This window comes from Hylobates moloch, unplaced genomic scaffold, assembly GCF_009828535.3.
Source record: "Hylobates moloch isolate HMO894 unplaced genomic scaffold, HMol_V3 SCAFFOLD_37, whole genome shotgun sequence".
Lineage (NCBI taxonomy): Eukaryota > Metazoa > Chordata > Mammalia > Primates > Hylobatidae > Hylobates > Hylobates moloch.
In genome coordinates this window covers 1,222,187-1,235,421 of record NW_026652312.1, presented here as the reverse complement: position 1 = coordinate 1,235,421, position 13,235 = coordinate 1,222,187, and positions in this window count along the sequence as shown.

Here is a 13,235-nt window from a genome sequence, read left to right as displayed (position 1 = left end):
AAAAAAAAAAGAATAATATTTAGTAACTTTGCTTGATTTTAGTATTATTTAAACTTCATACTGAACTTGATATTTAGAAGAGAATTAAGATTGTTTTGGCTAACAAAATATTTTTCATGAAGACCTATCAAAATTTGGGTTTTATCTTGATTCTAGCCATTCTCCTATAGATGAAAAACTAGTATCATTCTGATCCAAGGACATGATTGGTTTCTTATTTTTTTAAGTTTTATTTTGTTTTTGACACCTAATAATTGTAAATATTTATGGGATACAGTGCAATGGCTCATTTTAAATAGATGCTGTGATGCTCTGTTTAGCACGAACAGATGCTAAGCCTGGCATGGTGGCTCATGTCTGTAATCCCAGCACTCTGACAGGCAGAGGCGGGCAAATGGCTTGACCCCAAGAGTTTGAGACCAGCCTGGGCAACATGGTGAACTGTGTCGTCTGTGTGTGCATGTGTATATATATATATATATATATATATTATATATAACTAATATATATGTAACTAACATATATGTAACTAATTATATATGTAACAAATTATATATATGTATCTAATTTTATATATAATTAGATACATATATATAATTTCAGAAAGTGAACTAAAAATATGGGAAAGGCTTTCTTGAACTCATGGTAATGGGAATGAGGTTGTTCTTTAAGAACTGCAGCAGATATGATATAGAGAGATGATACTGATACTGATTATTATATGTGGAAATACTCTGAGTGTTTCTTTTTAAATTTAATTAAACTATGCTTTCTTCATGGTAATTCCATGTAATTGACTATACATATACTTGAAAACGATGCCCTGTGTTTTCTGGTACCAATAGAAAATTATCAAGGGCTGAAGACTTAGCTAGGCCTAAATGCCCTAGGTTTATTTCTGAATCTCAGTAATGGTGTTTGCTCCTTAAGTAAGCATATTACATTGCTGACTCTTGCACAAAGCACAGATGGTCAGTGCAAAACAGGCACATTAAAACATATTTGATTTCTTAGTTTCCTTTTCTTTCTCACTCTTGATGCATTTTTTTTCTTTTTCTGCCAGCGATATTATCAAATATTTTATTTAATTAATTCAATTTCATAGCATTTTCCCAGGTTACCCAGGTCATATATTTCAATCATATCTGTGAAATTACTAAACTAGTTTTATTCAATTCAACTCACCATTTATAGTAACAAGAAGACATTTTAATAATAGCTGTGGTTATAAAAAATAAAACGTATTTTTGTGCTCAAGAAATTTATGACTCATTGGGAGAGAATAACTGTGAAAAACTATTTTTAATCAAATAATATTTTGTTAAGAGTATAGAAAATAAGCATCCAATCATTTACACTTCTCAGCAATTTTATGGTCTTTTATAATCTTAACATTCTTCTGAGGACCACATTTTTCCACCATTTGACAACAATAAGAAATCAACCAGATGGACAGGAAATAGCAAGTACATTTTTCAAATACATTCATGCTGAAGATAGGCTGGAAAATATGAAGATCTAGTAAAGTTATTAGTCCATGGCAAACTAGGACATCTTATGTTAGCTAAAGGACAAGTTGTTGCACCTTGCTTCCTCTACCACTAATTCACTAAGTGGAATAGCATTTGGCACGCCTCTTTGTATTTTAGAGAGAATATATACCATGCTAGGGAAAACTTCTCCAATCCATTATCAGGGGATTTGAAAGGTTGTCAATTTCAGGTAATGAACTGCTTGGCTGGTTAATCCGAGGTTGAAAAAGAGCGTAATGAAAAGATCAGAGATAAAGTCCAGGGAAGAAGCATTTGAATGAACCTATGGAAGTAGCATTAAGTGTAAAAATTTATGTGTCTGAAATTAATCCCACCAAAGAGCATCCAAACAGGACAGGCTCAACAACCAGGTAGATGGGATGACATCCTCTGATTATCAGTGAGTCTCTCCCCTCAACAATCTTATTACATACACAAGAGAAAGATTCACAAATGGAATGACCATGGTGGCAGAGATGGAGGTCACACATGGGGTAAACAACACAGTGGATTTGGTATAGATACTGCTGAATGCCAAACATCCTAGTAGCAGAGACTTACACTTAGCCCTTAGATGGCAGAAATCTCTCAGGCCAGTCACTTAGTTGCAAGTCGATTATACTGAGACTCTTCTATTTCTGTGCATTGTTGCTTTTATCAGATTTAGATGGTAATAATATCTATCTCGAATAGTTGTCATAAGAATTAAATGAATTAACAATTGAAGAAATACTTAGAACAGTGCCTGGCACATAATAAGCACTTTGTAAGTTATTAACAATTAAAGAGGGGATGGAGATAAAATGTTCAAAGATTAGGCAAGGATGGCCTCAGATACGAAGCAAAATTGCTACCCACTCCCCCCACCCCGCCAAAAAAAAATTTACAATCTATTTGAGATAACACAAAAGGCACAGAAAAAGTTGATTAGTGACTGCTTTGTGTAGGTTCAAATTCTAGGTCTACCACTTACTGTTTGGCCTTTGCCTAGACACTTCTCTAAATATCATCTTCCTCTCTGTAAATGTGGCAATGGCTCCCTTGCTTTTTTTGTTATAAGAATTAGAGATTATTTGCCGAATGCGGTGGCTCACACCTGTAATCCCAGCACTTTGAGAGGCCAAGGCAGATGGATCACAAGGTCAGGAGATTGAGACAATCCTGGCCAACACGGTGAAACCCTGTCTCTACTAAAAATACAAAAATTAGCTGGGTGTGGTGGCGCATGCATGTAATCCCAGCTACTCGGTAGGCTGAGGCAGGAGAATTGCTTGAACCCAGGAGTCAGAGGTTGCAGTGAGCCGAGATCATGCCACTGCACTCCAGCCTGGCAACACCAGCCTGGTGACAAAGCAAGACTCCATCTTAAAAAAAAAAAAAAAAGACTTAGAGATTATTTATACAGTCACCTACTATAAACCCAACTATTAAGCATTTCATAAATGATAATTATCAGTATTATTTCAATTGTTTGAAACAGGACATGCATACTTGAAATATCAGGAGAACTAGGTAATATGTGACACATTATATAATATGAATAAGAAATAAAATTTTTCATAGTCATATGTATTTTCTTATTTATACCAGCTTCAACTCCCAAACTTTTACCATCTGCATGCCATCAGAACTAATTTTATTTTGCCTCTGCTTACATAATGAATTTTAGATAATAATGTTACATATGAGACCGCAGATCACCCAATGTGATGAACAACTGTCTGCTAAGAATAATAATAGAATACCTTAAGTGAACAAAATGAAGATAGTGATGAAAACAAAATCTGAGCAGTATTTAGTAATCACAATCAAAGCAAGGATTTGAAAAACAGTTTTTATTACCATTATAAGTAAATAGATGATAGATATTAAAGAGCTAAAGAAATAGATGTAGATAGATGGATAGATAGATAGGTAGATACATAAAGACAGGTAGCTACATTTCTCTCTTCTCAAGCTGTGTATAAAGTGGAGAAAGGAAAGAAACAATAAATACAGAATCTTATGAATCCCAGTTCTAATGGTCCATTCCCTCAAGTCAGTAGAAAAGGAGGAAAACACTTCTGACATTTTCCTTAAGCTACTGATGAGTATCCTGCATCCATCTTCCTCCTGTGCAAGAGAAATTGATTCACCTGAATATCTCCTAACGAGCCTCTAGCTTTGCACAACAATATTCTCAATAACTATTGACTTATTTTTTTCTTATGTACCATTGCTTCAAATATTCCATTAAATTTCTCTCCAAAGTAAGACCCCCCCTTTTTTCTCAGAAGTCTAAGGCAACGTATTATTTTATTGTAAAAAATATTTTTACAATAAGGTTTTTACACAAGGTTTTCTGTCCTTGTGATAGTTTGCTGAGAATGGTTTCCAGCTTCATCCATGTCCCTGCAAAGGACATGAACTCATCCCTTTTTATGGCTGCATAGTATTCCATGGTGTATATGTGCCACATTTTCTTTATCCAGTCTATCATTGATGGACATTTGGGTTGGTTCCAAGTCTTTGCTATTGTGAATAGTGCTGCAGTAAACATACGTGTGCATGTGTCTTTATCATAGAATAATTTATAATCCTTTGGCTATATACCCAGTAATGGGATTGCTGGGTCAAATGGGATTTCCAGTTCTAGATCCTTGAGGAATCACCACACTGTCTTCCACCATGGTTGAACTAATCTATACTCCCACCAACAGTGTAAAAGCATTCCTATTTTTCCACAACCTCTCCAGCATCTGTTGTTTCCTGACTTTTTCATGATCACCCTTCTAAATGGTGTGAGATGGTATCTCATTGTGGTTTTGATTTGCATTTCTCTCATGACCAGTGATGATGAGCTTTTTTTCATATGGTTGTTGGCTGCATAAATATCTTCTTTTGAGAAGTGCCTGTTCATATCGTTTGCCCATTTTTGAAGGAGTTGTTTGCTTTTTTCTTGTAAATTTGTTTAAGTTCTTTGTAGATTCTTGATATTAGCCCTTTATCAGATGGATAGATTGCAAAAATTTTCTCCCATTCTGTAGGTATTATTCACTCTGATGATAGTTTCTTTTGCCGTGCAGAAGCTCTTTAGTTTAATTAGATCCCATTTGTCAATTTTGGCTTTTGTTGCCATTGCTTTGGGGTTTTAGACATGAAGTCTTTGCCCATGCTTCTGTCCTGAATGGTATTGCCCAGGTTTTCTTCTAGGATTTTTATGGTCCTAGGTGTTACGTTTAAGTCTTTGATCCATCTTGAGTTGATTTTTGTATAACGTGTAAGGAAGGGGAAGAGTTTCAGTTTTCTGCATATGGCTAGCCAGTTTTCCCAACACCATTTATTAAATAGGGAATCTTTCCCCATGGCTTGTGTGTGTCAGGTTTGTCAAAGATCAGATGGTGGTAGATTTGTGGTGTTATTTGTGAGGCCTCCATTCTGTTCCATTGGATAATATATATGTTTTATTACCAGTACCTTGTGGTTTTGGTTACTGTAGCTTTGTAGTAAAGTTTGAAGTCAGATAGTGTGATGCCTCCAGCTTTGCTCTTGCCCAGGATTGTCTTGGCTATGTGGGTTCTTTTTTGGTTCCACATGAAGTTTAAAGTAGTTTTTCCTAATTCTGTGAAGAAAGTCAATGGTAGCTTGATGGGGATAGCATTGAATCTATAAATTACTATGGGCAGTAAGGCTATTTTCACAATATTGATTCTTCCTATCCATGAGCATGGAATGTTTTTCCATTTGTTTGTGTCTTCGCTTATTTCCTTGAGCAGTGATTTGTAGTTCTTCTTGAAGAGGTCCTTCACATCCCTTGTAAGTTGTATTCCTAGGTACTTTATTCTCTTTGTAGCAATTGTGAATGGGAGTTCACTCATGATTTGGCTCTCTGTTTGTCTGTTATTGGTGTATAGGAATGTTTGTGATTTTTGCACATTGATTTTGTATCCTGAGACTTTGCTGAAGTTGCTTATCAGCTTAAGGAGATTTTGGGCTGAGATGGTGGGTTTTTCTAAATATACAATCATGTCATCTGCAAACAGAGACAAATTGACTTTCTCTCTTCCTACTTGAATACCATTTATTGCTTTCTCTTGCCTGATTGCCCTTGCCAGAACTTCCAATACTATGTTGAATAGGAGTGGTGAGAGAAGGCATCCTTGTCTTGTGCTGGTTTTCAAAGGGAATGCTTCCAGTTTTTGCCCATTCAGTATGATGTTGGCTGGGATTTTTCATTTGAGGAGGCAGTCTGTCTGTCATTGGAGCTCAAATCCCATGCTGGGAGAACTACCGCTCTCTTCAGAGCTGTCAGACAGGGATGTTTAAGTCTGGAGAAGCTGTCTGCTGCCTTTTGTTCAGATATGCCCTGCCCCCAGAGGTGGAATCTACAGAGGCAGTAGACCTTGCTGAGCTGCGGTGGGCTCCACCCAGTTTGAGCTACCCTGCTACTTTGTTCAAACTGTGAGCATAGAACCACCTACTCAAGCCTCAGCAATGGCAGACAGCCCTCCCCCAGCCAAGCTCCGACGTCCCAGGTCAATCTCAGACTGCTGCACTAGCAGCAAGCAAGTCTCTGTGGGTGTGGGAACTGCTGAGTCATGCATGGGAGGGGACCTCCTGGTCTGCTGGTTGTGAAGACCATGGGAAAAGCACAGGATTTGGGCAGGAGTGTACTACTCCTCCAAGTACAGTCACTCACAGCTTCTCTTGGCTAGGAAAGAGAAATCCCCTGACCCCTTGTGAGGGTGAGGCAACGCCCCACCCTGCTTTGGCTTGCCCTCCGTGGGCTGCAACCACTATCCAACCAGTCCCAATGAGATGAACCATGTACCTCAGTTGGAAATGCAGAAATCACCCATCTTCTGTGTTGATCTGACTGGGAGCTGTAGACAGGAGCTGCTCCTATTTGGCCATCTTGGAAGCATCCTTATAGAGCATTTTTCTCAGTATGTTTGAGACTTTTATTGCGGGTGGATTATGTGAGGTCAGGAGTTTGAGACCAGCCTGGCCAACATGGTGAAACCCTGTCTCTACTAAAAATACAAAAAAATTTAACCAGGTGTGGTGGCACATGCCTGTAATCTCAGCTACTTGGGAGGCTGAGGCAGGAGAATCACTTGAGCCCAGGAGGTGGAAGTTGCAGTGAGCCAAGATCATGCCATTGCACTCCAGCTTGGGTGACAAGAGCGAAATTCCGCCACAAAAAAACAAAAAAATGTTTTTAAGTGCTGTTGGAATATATGCCTTCCATTTTCAACCTTCTTGCTGGTATAAATGTTATTTTCTACCATGGAGGCAGCTTCATGTTCAGTTGTTGCTCAGACATGAGCAGAGACTCTACATATGCATTACAATATGTTAAAAAATTAAAGTTGAAATATTTCACACAATAAAGTTAAGTTAATGAGATTTTGTCAGTAAATGCATTTGGTAAAGAGTATTAAAAGATTCACTCAAGTACAAAAAATTTACTTGAGAATCAATCTTGATGCTTAGTTGACCTTTAGGTAAAATACAACTTCTTTGCCAATCATAATTTTAGAGAGTAAAATGCTGTTCTTAACTACATGCATAGTCATTCTTCAGAGAACAATGTTAACAATGTTAAGTGCATCTGCTTTCTCTATATTATTCAGCTCCTCCTTCCATCACATCAATCTGTTATTATGTAGACAAGGAGAAAGAATGGATAATAGATGAGGTTTATTATCTTATAGCACTTGTCAACCTGACAGGGCTTTTAAAAAAAATCACCTGCGTAAAGTTTTGTTTTGGAGAAATGACATTTTCCTCTTAGAGAATCAACACTTCTTAGCAAATTGAGAGAAGATGCAGATTGCAAAGAATACAACAAAGGCAACTAATCATGTCTAAAGGAAAACAGAAGCACCATGCCTAGACACCTTTTCGTTCTGGTATACTGATGATTTTATTCTACCATTTGCTTTAAATATTAGAGAACCTGGCTCATGTGACATTAGGTGATATTGCAAATCAAATGTAGAATGAAAACAAATTCCAGATGCCAAAAGATCTTTCTCTTAAACCTCCTGCATTGCTTATACAACTTATCTAAAAGATTTTATTTTCATATTAGTGAGAAAAAATGAGAGAAGATGGTTGATTTACTAACATGCTTAGTTCCTTCTGCTGTCTCAGATGAGATTGTAATAATTCATCTTCCCCAGATGGAAAGCAGAAGAGAGTCTTCTCTTTCATTTCCCCAAATACGCATTCAGCTTTTCATTCAGTTTAGATCTAAGGGTGCCAAAAGACATTCCTTACTAAACCTCCACCAACATCAGAGCTTCTACCTTTATGCACTACATGAGCATATGCTTAAAAGGAGAGTATGACATGATTAAACACATCAACAAAAGAACATGCAGGCACAGTGTTACCTTTTCCTGTTTCTACAGCTTGGAAGCTCTTTGTGGGGTCAGGGGGAAGCCACAGAATTCCACTAGAGAAGTTATTAAGGAAGTATCAAATTTCATTCCCGTCATCAGTGAATTCATCCAAAAAAGACTAAGAAATACACCAGTGAGTAAAAAGGATGGTGGAGGAAACTCAAATCATAGAATTTTTCCCCCAATGCCTAACAAAATGAGTATAAAGCAACAAATCATAAAAGGGAGAAATTCCTCATGGTAACTATAAATGAAAGGATACAACTTCACTTCAAAAAGGCAAATAAAGGTTCTGGTACATTAGCTCAGTCTTCACACAATGCCCAGCACACACACATATACACACACACACACACACACACACACACACACACACACACACAACCACCTCTAGAATTGGTAATAGGAACGAAAGATAAATGACTGAATGACACAATCATGAAAATTATCATGATTACATTTGAATTTGGAGAGAGTGTACGAAGGTAATGAGTAGGTACTCTGGAGAAAAGTAAAACATCAATTTATTGAAAACAGAAGCTTTTACATATCACATAGCATTTCATCTGAAGCAAGAAACATGTCAAATTTTGACATTTTCCAGTGTTTTCTAGAGAAATGTGGTAAGGATTAAAAGCCCAATGTTCTTCTCATAGAAATAGGTATCTTAAAGCTTGGTATAGGACATTCACCAGAATCTTAAAAGAAACAACAGAAGACTCAACTGAGATTCTTTCACACTCTCACACTACAAAGATAGGGTAAAATACCCCTTTAACTGTAGCTCAGAAGACAGACAAACAACCTAGAGAAGTTGGAAATTACTTGTTATAAAGAGAACTTTACTTACAAGATAGACTAAGTGAAAGGCTGGCCATCTTTAATATGAACAAACGAAAAATACAGCCCAGCAATATGCTATCTGTGATAAAGATTATAGCTCATTAAAAGGAAAAAGGAATGAGAAATAAAGGAAAAAAGAAAGAAATACAGTAAACAAAAACAAATTAAAAGATCTCATTTTGGAAAAAAACATAACAGAAGAAAACGGAAATACAAGAAAACTAGATCACAAATTCAAAAATGTTTGACTAGAACAATGAGATTAAGCAGTATTGACTAAAAAGGGACAGCCATGGAAATAAAGAATCAAAAAAGCCCCAAGAGAAAACCACATTAAAGTCTCATAACAGACAAACACAGATGAAAATCTTATCGCTGGCCCAAAAGAAGGACTGTGCTAATCAAAGTAAATATGAGAGAGAAAGACAAAGTCCAAAACAATCAGCACTTATAGCTTTTATCTGATTGAGCAAGTGGTTCTCTGTACTAAATAAGGTGAGGAATCCTGAGCACCTTTAAAAATCTAAAATATGCTTGGGTTTCAAAAGATGCTTGTATGTCAATTTCCAAAATAAAAAGCTCTGTTACCCTTTTTTACTTATCTCATTGCACCCTCACAATCATCACATGAGGTTGGAAGGTCTATTTTTTTTTCCTGTTTAACAGATAACTGAACTGAGGTGCAGCAAGACTGACCTTCCCAAGAACCAGTGTTGAGGAAGTTGAGGTGAAAGATAATAAGAGATGTTCTTGACTTGGATCCTCACACTGCCTCTTTTGTTTTGGTAAATAGACTGGAGGTGGCCAGTTAAGTATGAGATCAGCAGTGTGGGAAATAGCAATTGTGAAACCTTGAAGGCAAGATTAGGATATGGTTATTTATCTATCATTTTCAAAATGACTGATATGAAACATCTTTCTCCAAGATCACAAGCAACTTCATATATTTTATTTCAACTGACATCTCCAGAGAATAACAGAAAATAACTCAAATTGGATGAAAAGCAGCAGCAGGTTGCTATAGCGACCAATTACAAATAAACAGGCTCATTAAAGCTGTAAATGCTTATAAAGTACATCAGAGCAGGAACAGCCAACAGTGAAGCACAGGTGTACACCGTTATTACCAATATTTAGCACAATTTAAATTTGAAACATAATTTAAAGTAATTTGTGGGAAAATGCAGGCATATAGGGATCTCCCAAACAAATAATGATGGAAGAAACTGCAGTGCAAGGTGGAAATGTCTACTTTGTGTGCATTGTTTCTCCAATTTGCCTGTTTGTTTTTCTCTCTCTCCTTGTTTCTCTCTTCCCATTAGAAAATCTATCTAGTGATTTATCTGATTCGTTGATGTGCTCTACACTGGCTTTCCTCTTTTGAAATTTACTCCATATCTGTTCATACATTTTCCTTATTTACATGTAATTATATTTTTTCCTTGCTTCTGGATTTTTCGGAGTATGTTTCCTTAACATGACTAAAGATATTTACCAACTTTTGTTTTGTTTTGATTTTTTTTTTTTTTTTTTTTTTTGAGACAAAGTCTCACTCCATCACCCAGGCTGGAGTGCAGTGGTGTGATCTCGGCTCACTGCAAGCTCCACCTCCCGGGTTCACGCCATTCTCCTGCCTCAGCCTCCCCAGTAGCTGGGAATACAGGCACCCCACCCGCCACCGTGCCCAGCTAATTTTTTGTATTTTTTAGTAGAGAGAGGGTTTCACCGTGTTAGCCAGGATGGTCCCAACACATTTTTTAAAGGGTGAATGCTTTTAATGAAATGAATTCTGTAAAGAGAGGAAAGTAAGCAGAATCATTTTTTAGAGTGGTAGGGCAAAAAAAATTATGGTTATAAAGAAATGCCTGGAATTATAATTTCTATTTTTGCATTCTAATTCCAGAAAACTGAATTTAGTATATTTTAATTCCTACAACACCCAGAATACAAAATAAAACCTGCAATACACATTGATGCATTTTATATTGGGACTAAAATGCAATGTAACAAACAGAATTAATTCTAGTGGCTTCAAAGTCAGTAGTAAGTAACTTCATAAATAAGAATGATTTTTAGGAAGAAAAGCTAATTTATTCCCAAATTGAATTCACAAACTGAATTTACTGATTTTGATTTTAAGTTTGCATTAGAGGAAAAAAGTTATCTTAGAATAAATTATTTGAAAATAATTTCTTTTGCTTGCCCAAAACCTAGGTAAATTTAGCTTTTAAATTGTTGAAAACTGAAAATGTATGTAGTCTGCATGTGTGATCTTGGTCAGAATATTAACACATCAGGCTACAGTTTCTTCATCTTTACTGTACATACAGAATAGATCAAACAGGTGTTCTTAACTTGGGAACAGCAAATCTAGGCTTTAGCCTCAAAAGATCTTTGAATGCCACAGAATTTTATGTAAAATTATATGTAGGTTTTGGGGTGCATTTTCTGGGGAAATGATAAATGTCATCCGATTCTATGCAAAGCAAACTATATGCTTATTTGCCTCTCTAATATTCTACTAATGTCATGATCGTCTGTTAATGGTGTATAAATGTTACCATGGTAAGAATTACCTAAGCGGGTTGTTGAAAATATGGATAATTAGAACACATCAAAAAGGTTTCTGGTTCAGGAAATCTGGGACAGAGCCTATGTGAGAAGCACTGCTGTATGCTACAGGACCCATCATAATTGTAGATTTCAGCTGTCAATAGCTTTTGAAAATTATAAGATAGGCTATTCTATTATAGCCTGTGATTAGCATAATCAGTTTCTTCTTAGAAGAGGGACATTTTTCTGCATTGCTTTTACTTCTACAGAAGTTTATATATAGAGAAACTCCAAAAACAATGCTGTCACTATGGAATCAAAGCCATTACTTTTAAATTTCTTTTTTGTGTGTGATGGGGTTTTGCTCTTGTTGTCCAGGCTGGAGTGCAATGGCGCGATCTCGGATCACCGCAACCTCCGCCTCCCGGGTTCAAGTGATTCTCCTGCCTCAGCCTCCCGAGTAGCTGGGATTGCAGGCACCCGCCACCGCGCCCAGCTAATTTTGTATTTTTAGTCCAGATGGAGTTTCTCCATGTTGATGAGGCTGGTCTCTACTTTCCAACCTCAGGTGATCCACCCACCTCGGCCTCCCAAAGTGCTGGGATTACAGGCGTGAGCCACCGTGCCCGGCCACTTTTAAGTTTCTTTATTTCATTGCTTATCACTTGTACAAACTCATCTCCTCAGTGATGGGTCATGGAGAATTTTCAGAGGGCCATGAGACAACACTGGTTATATTTCTAATGACTGCAGATAAGAAATAGAAATATCTACTATCCCGTTGAGGCCATTAGCAAAAAGCTTTTTTAAAAAAATGACTGCAAACACAATAGAAAATTCATCTAGTTTACTTTGAAACCACTGCCAGGCTGAAAATGAGGAATTTCACAAACTATAAAGGTCCTCATAAAGTCTTTTATATTAAATTACAGAGAATTAAGACATTTTCTTAAAAAAAAAATAAGTGAAATGCTGGCCCTCTAACCATGAGCCTAGAAACTAATGCTGTATCAAATAAAAACAAATCCAGACTTAGTAAGGGGAGACATTATCCAAAAGGATTATTGCAAAGCTGAAAGGGATTATTGCGATAGAAAGAAAGTTAACCGTAAGACCAGCGTCTCAGGGGTTAGTCAAAAAGAGATTTGCTTGTGTAGCAAGGAGTAAATGAGGCTGGAAAGAATGGCCTGTGGAAAAATGCTAATATGATAGGATAGTAGATTACAAGATGTTCACCTTGAGGTACGACTGTTTTCAGGTGGGATTCTTATGAAAGGGCTATATGCTGGCACAGGCAGACGGTGAGCCCAAGTTCAAGGACTTGAGGGAAGAAGAAAAACTTAACCAAAGTTGACTTAACAAGCATTTTGTTGCAATTGATAATTGGGTAAAGCATTTCATCTAATTATGAGCAAATTATGGGAATTTGGAGGGTCTGTGGTTCTCCTTGTCACAGGCAAACAAGGGTCATCAATGAGTAATATCTAAGTTATATGGGGCAGGGTGATCCTTAGCAAGATAATTTCCTGGAAGAAAAAAAGGGCAGGGGGGATTCCTAACCTTCACCATTTTCCATGCTCACAGGGCTCTGATAAAATTTAACATTGTCAGCTGGGTGCAGTGGCTCACCGTGGGCAACATGGTGAAAAACCACGTCTCTACAAAACATAACAAAAATTAGCCAAGTGTAGTGATATGTGCCTGTAGTCCCAACTACTCAAGAGACTGAGGCAGGAGGATTGCTTGAGCCTGGAAGGTAGAGGTTGCAGTGAACTGAGCTAGCACCACTGCAGTCCAGCCTGGGCAACATAAGGCCTGTCAAAAAAAAAAAAAAAAAATTAACATTGTCACATTTTCCAATGTCACTGTAAAATATCATATGCATCTTGTATTTCTACCTCATTGTATGTCCATAGAT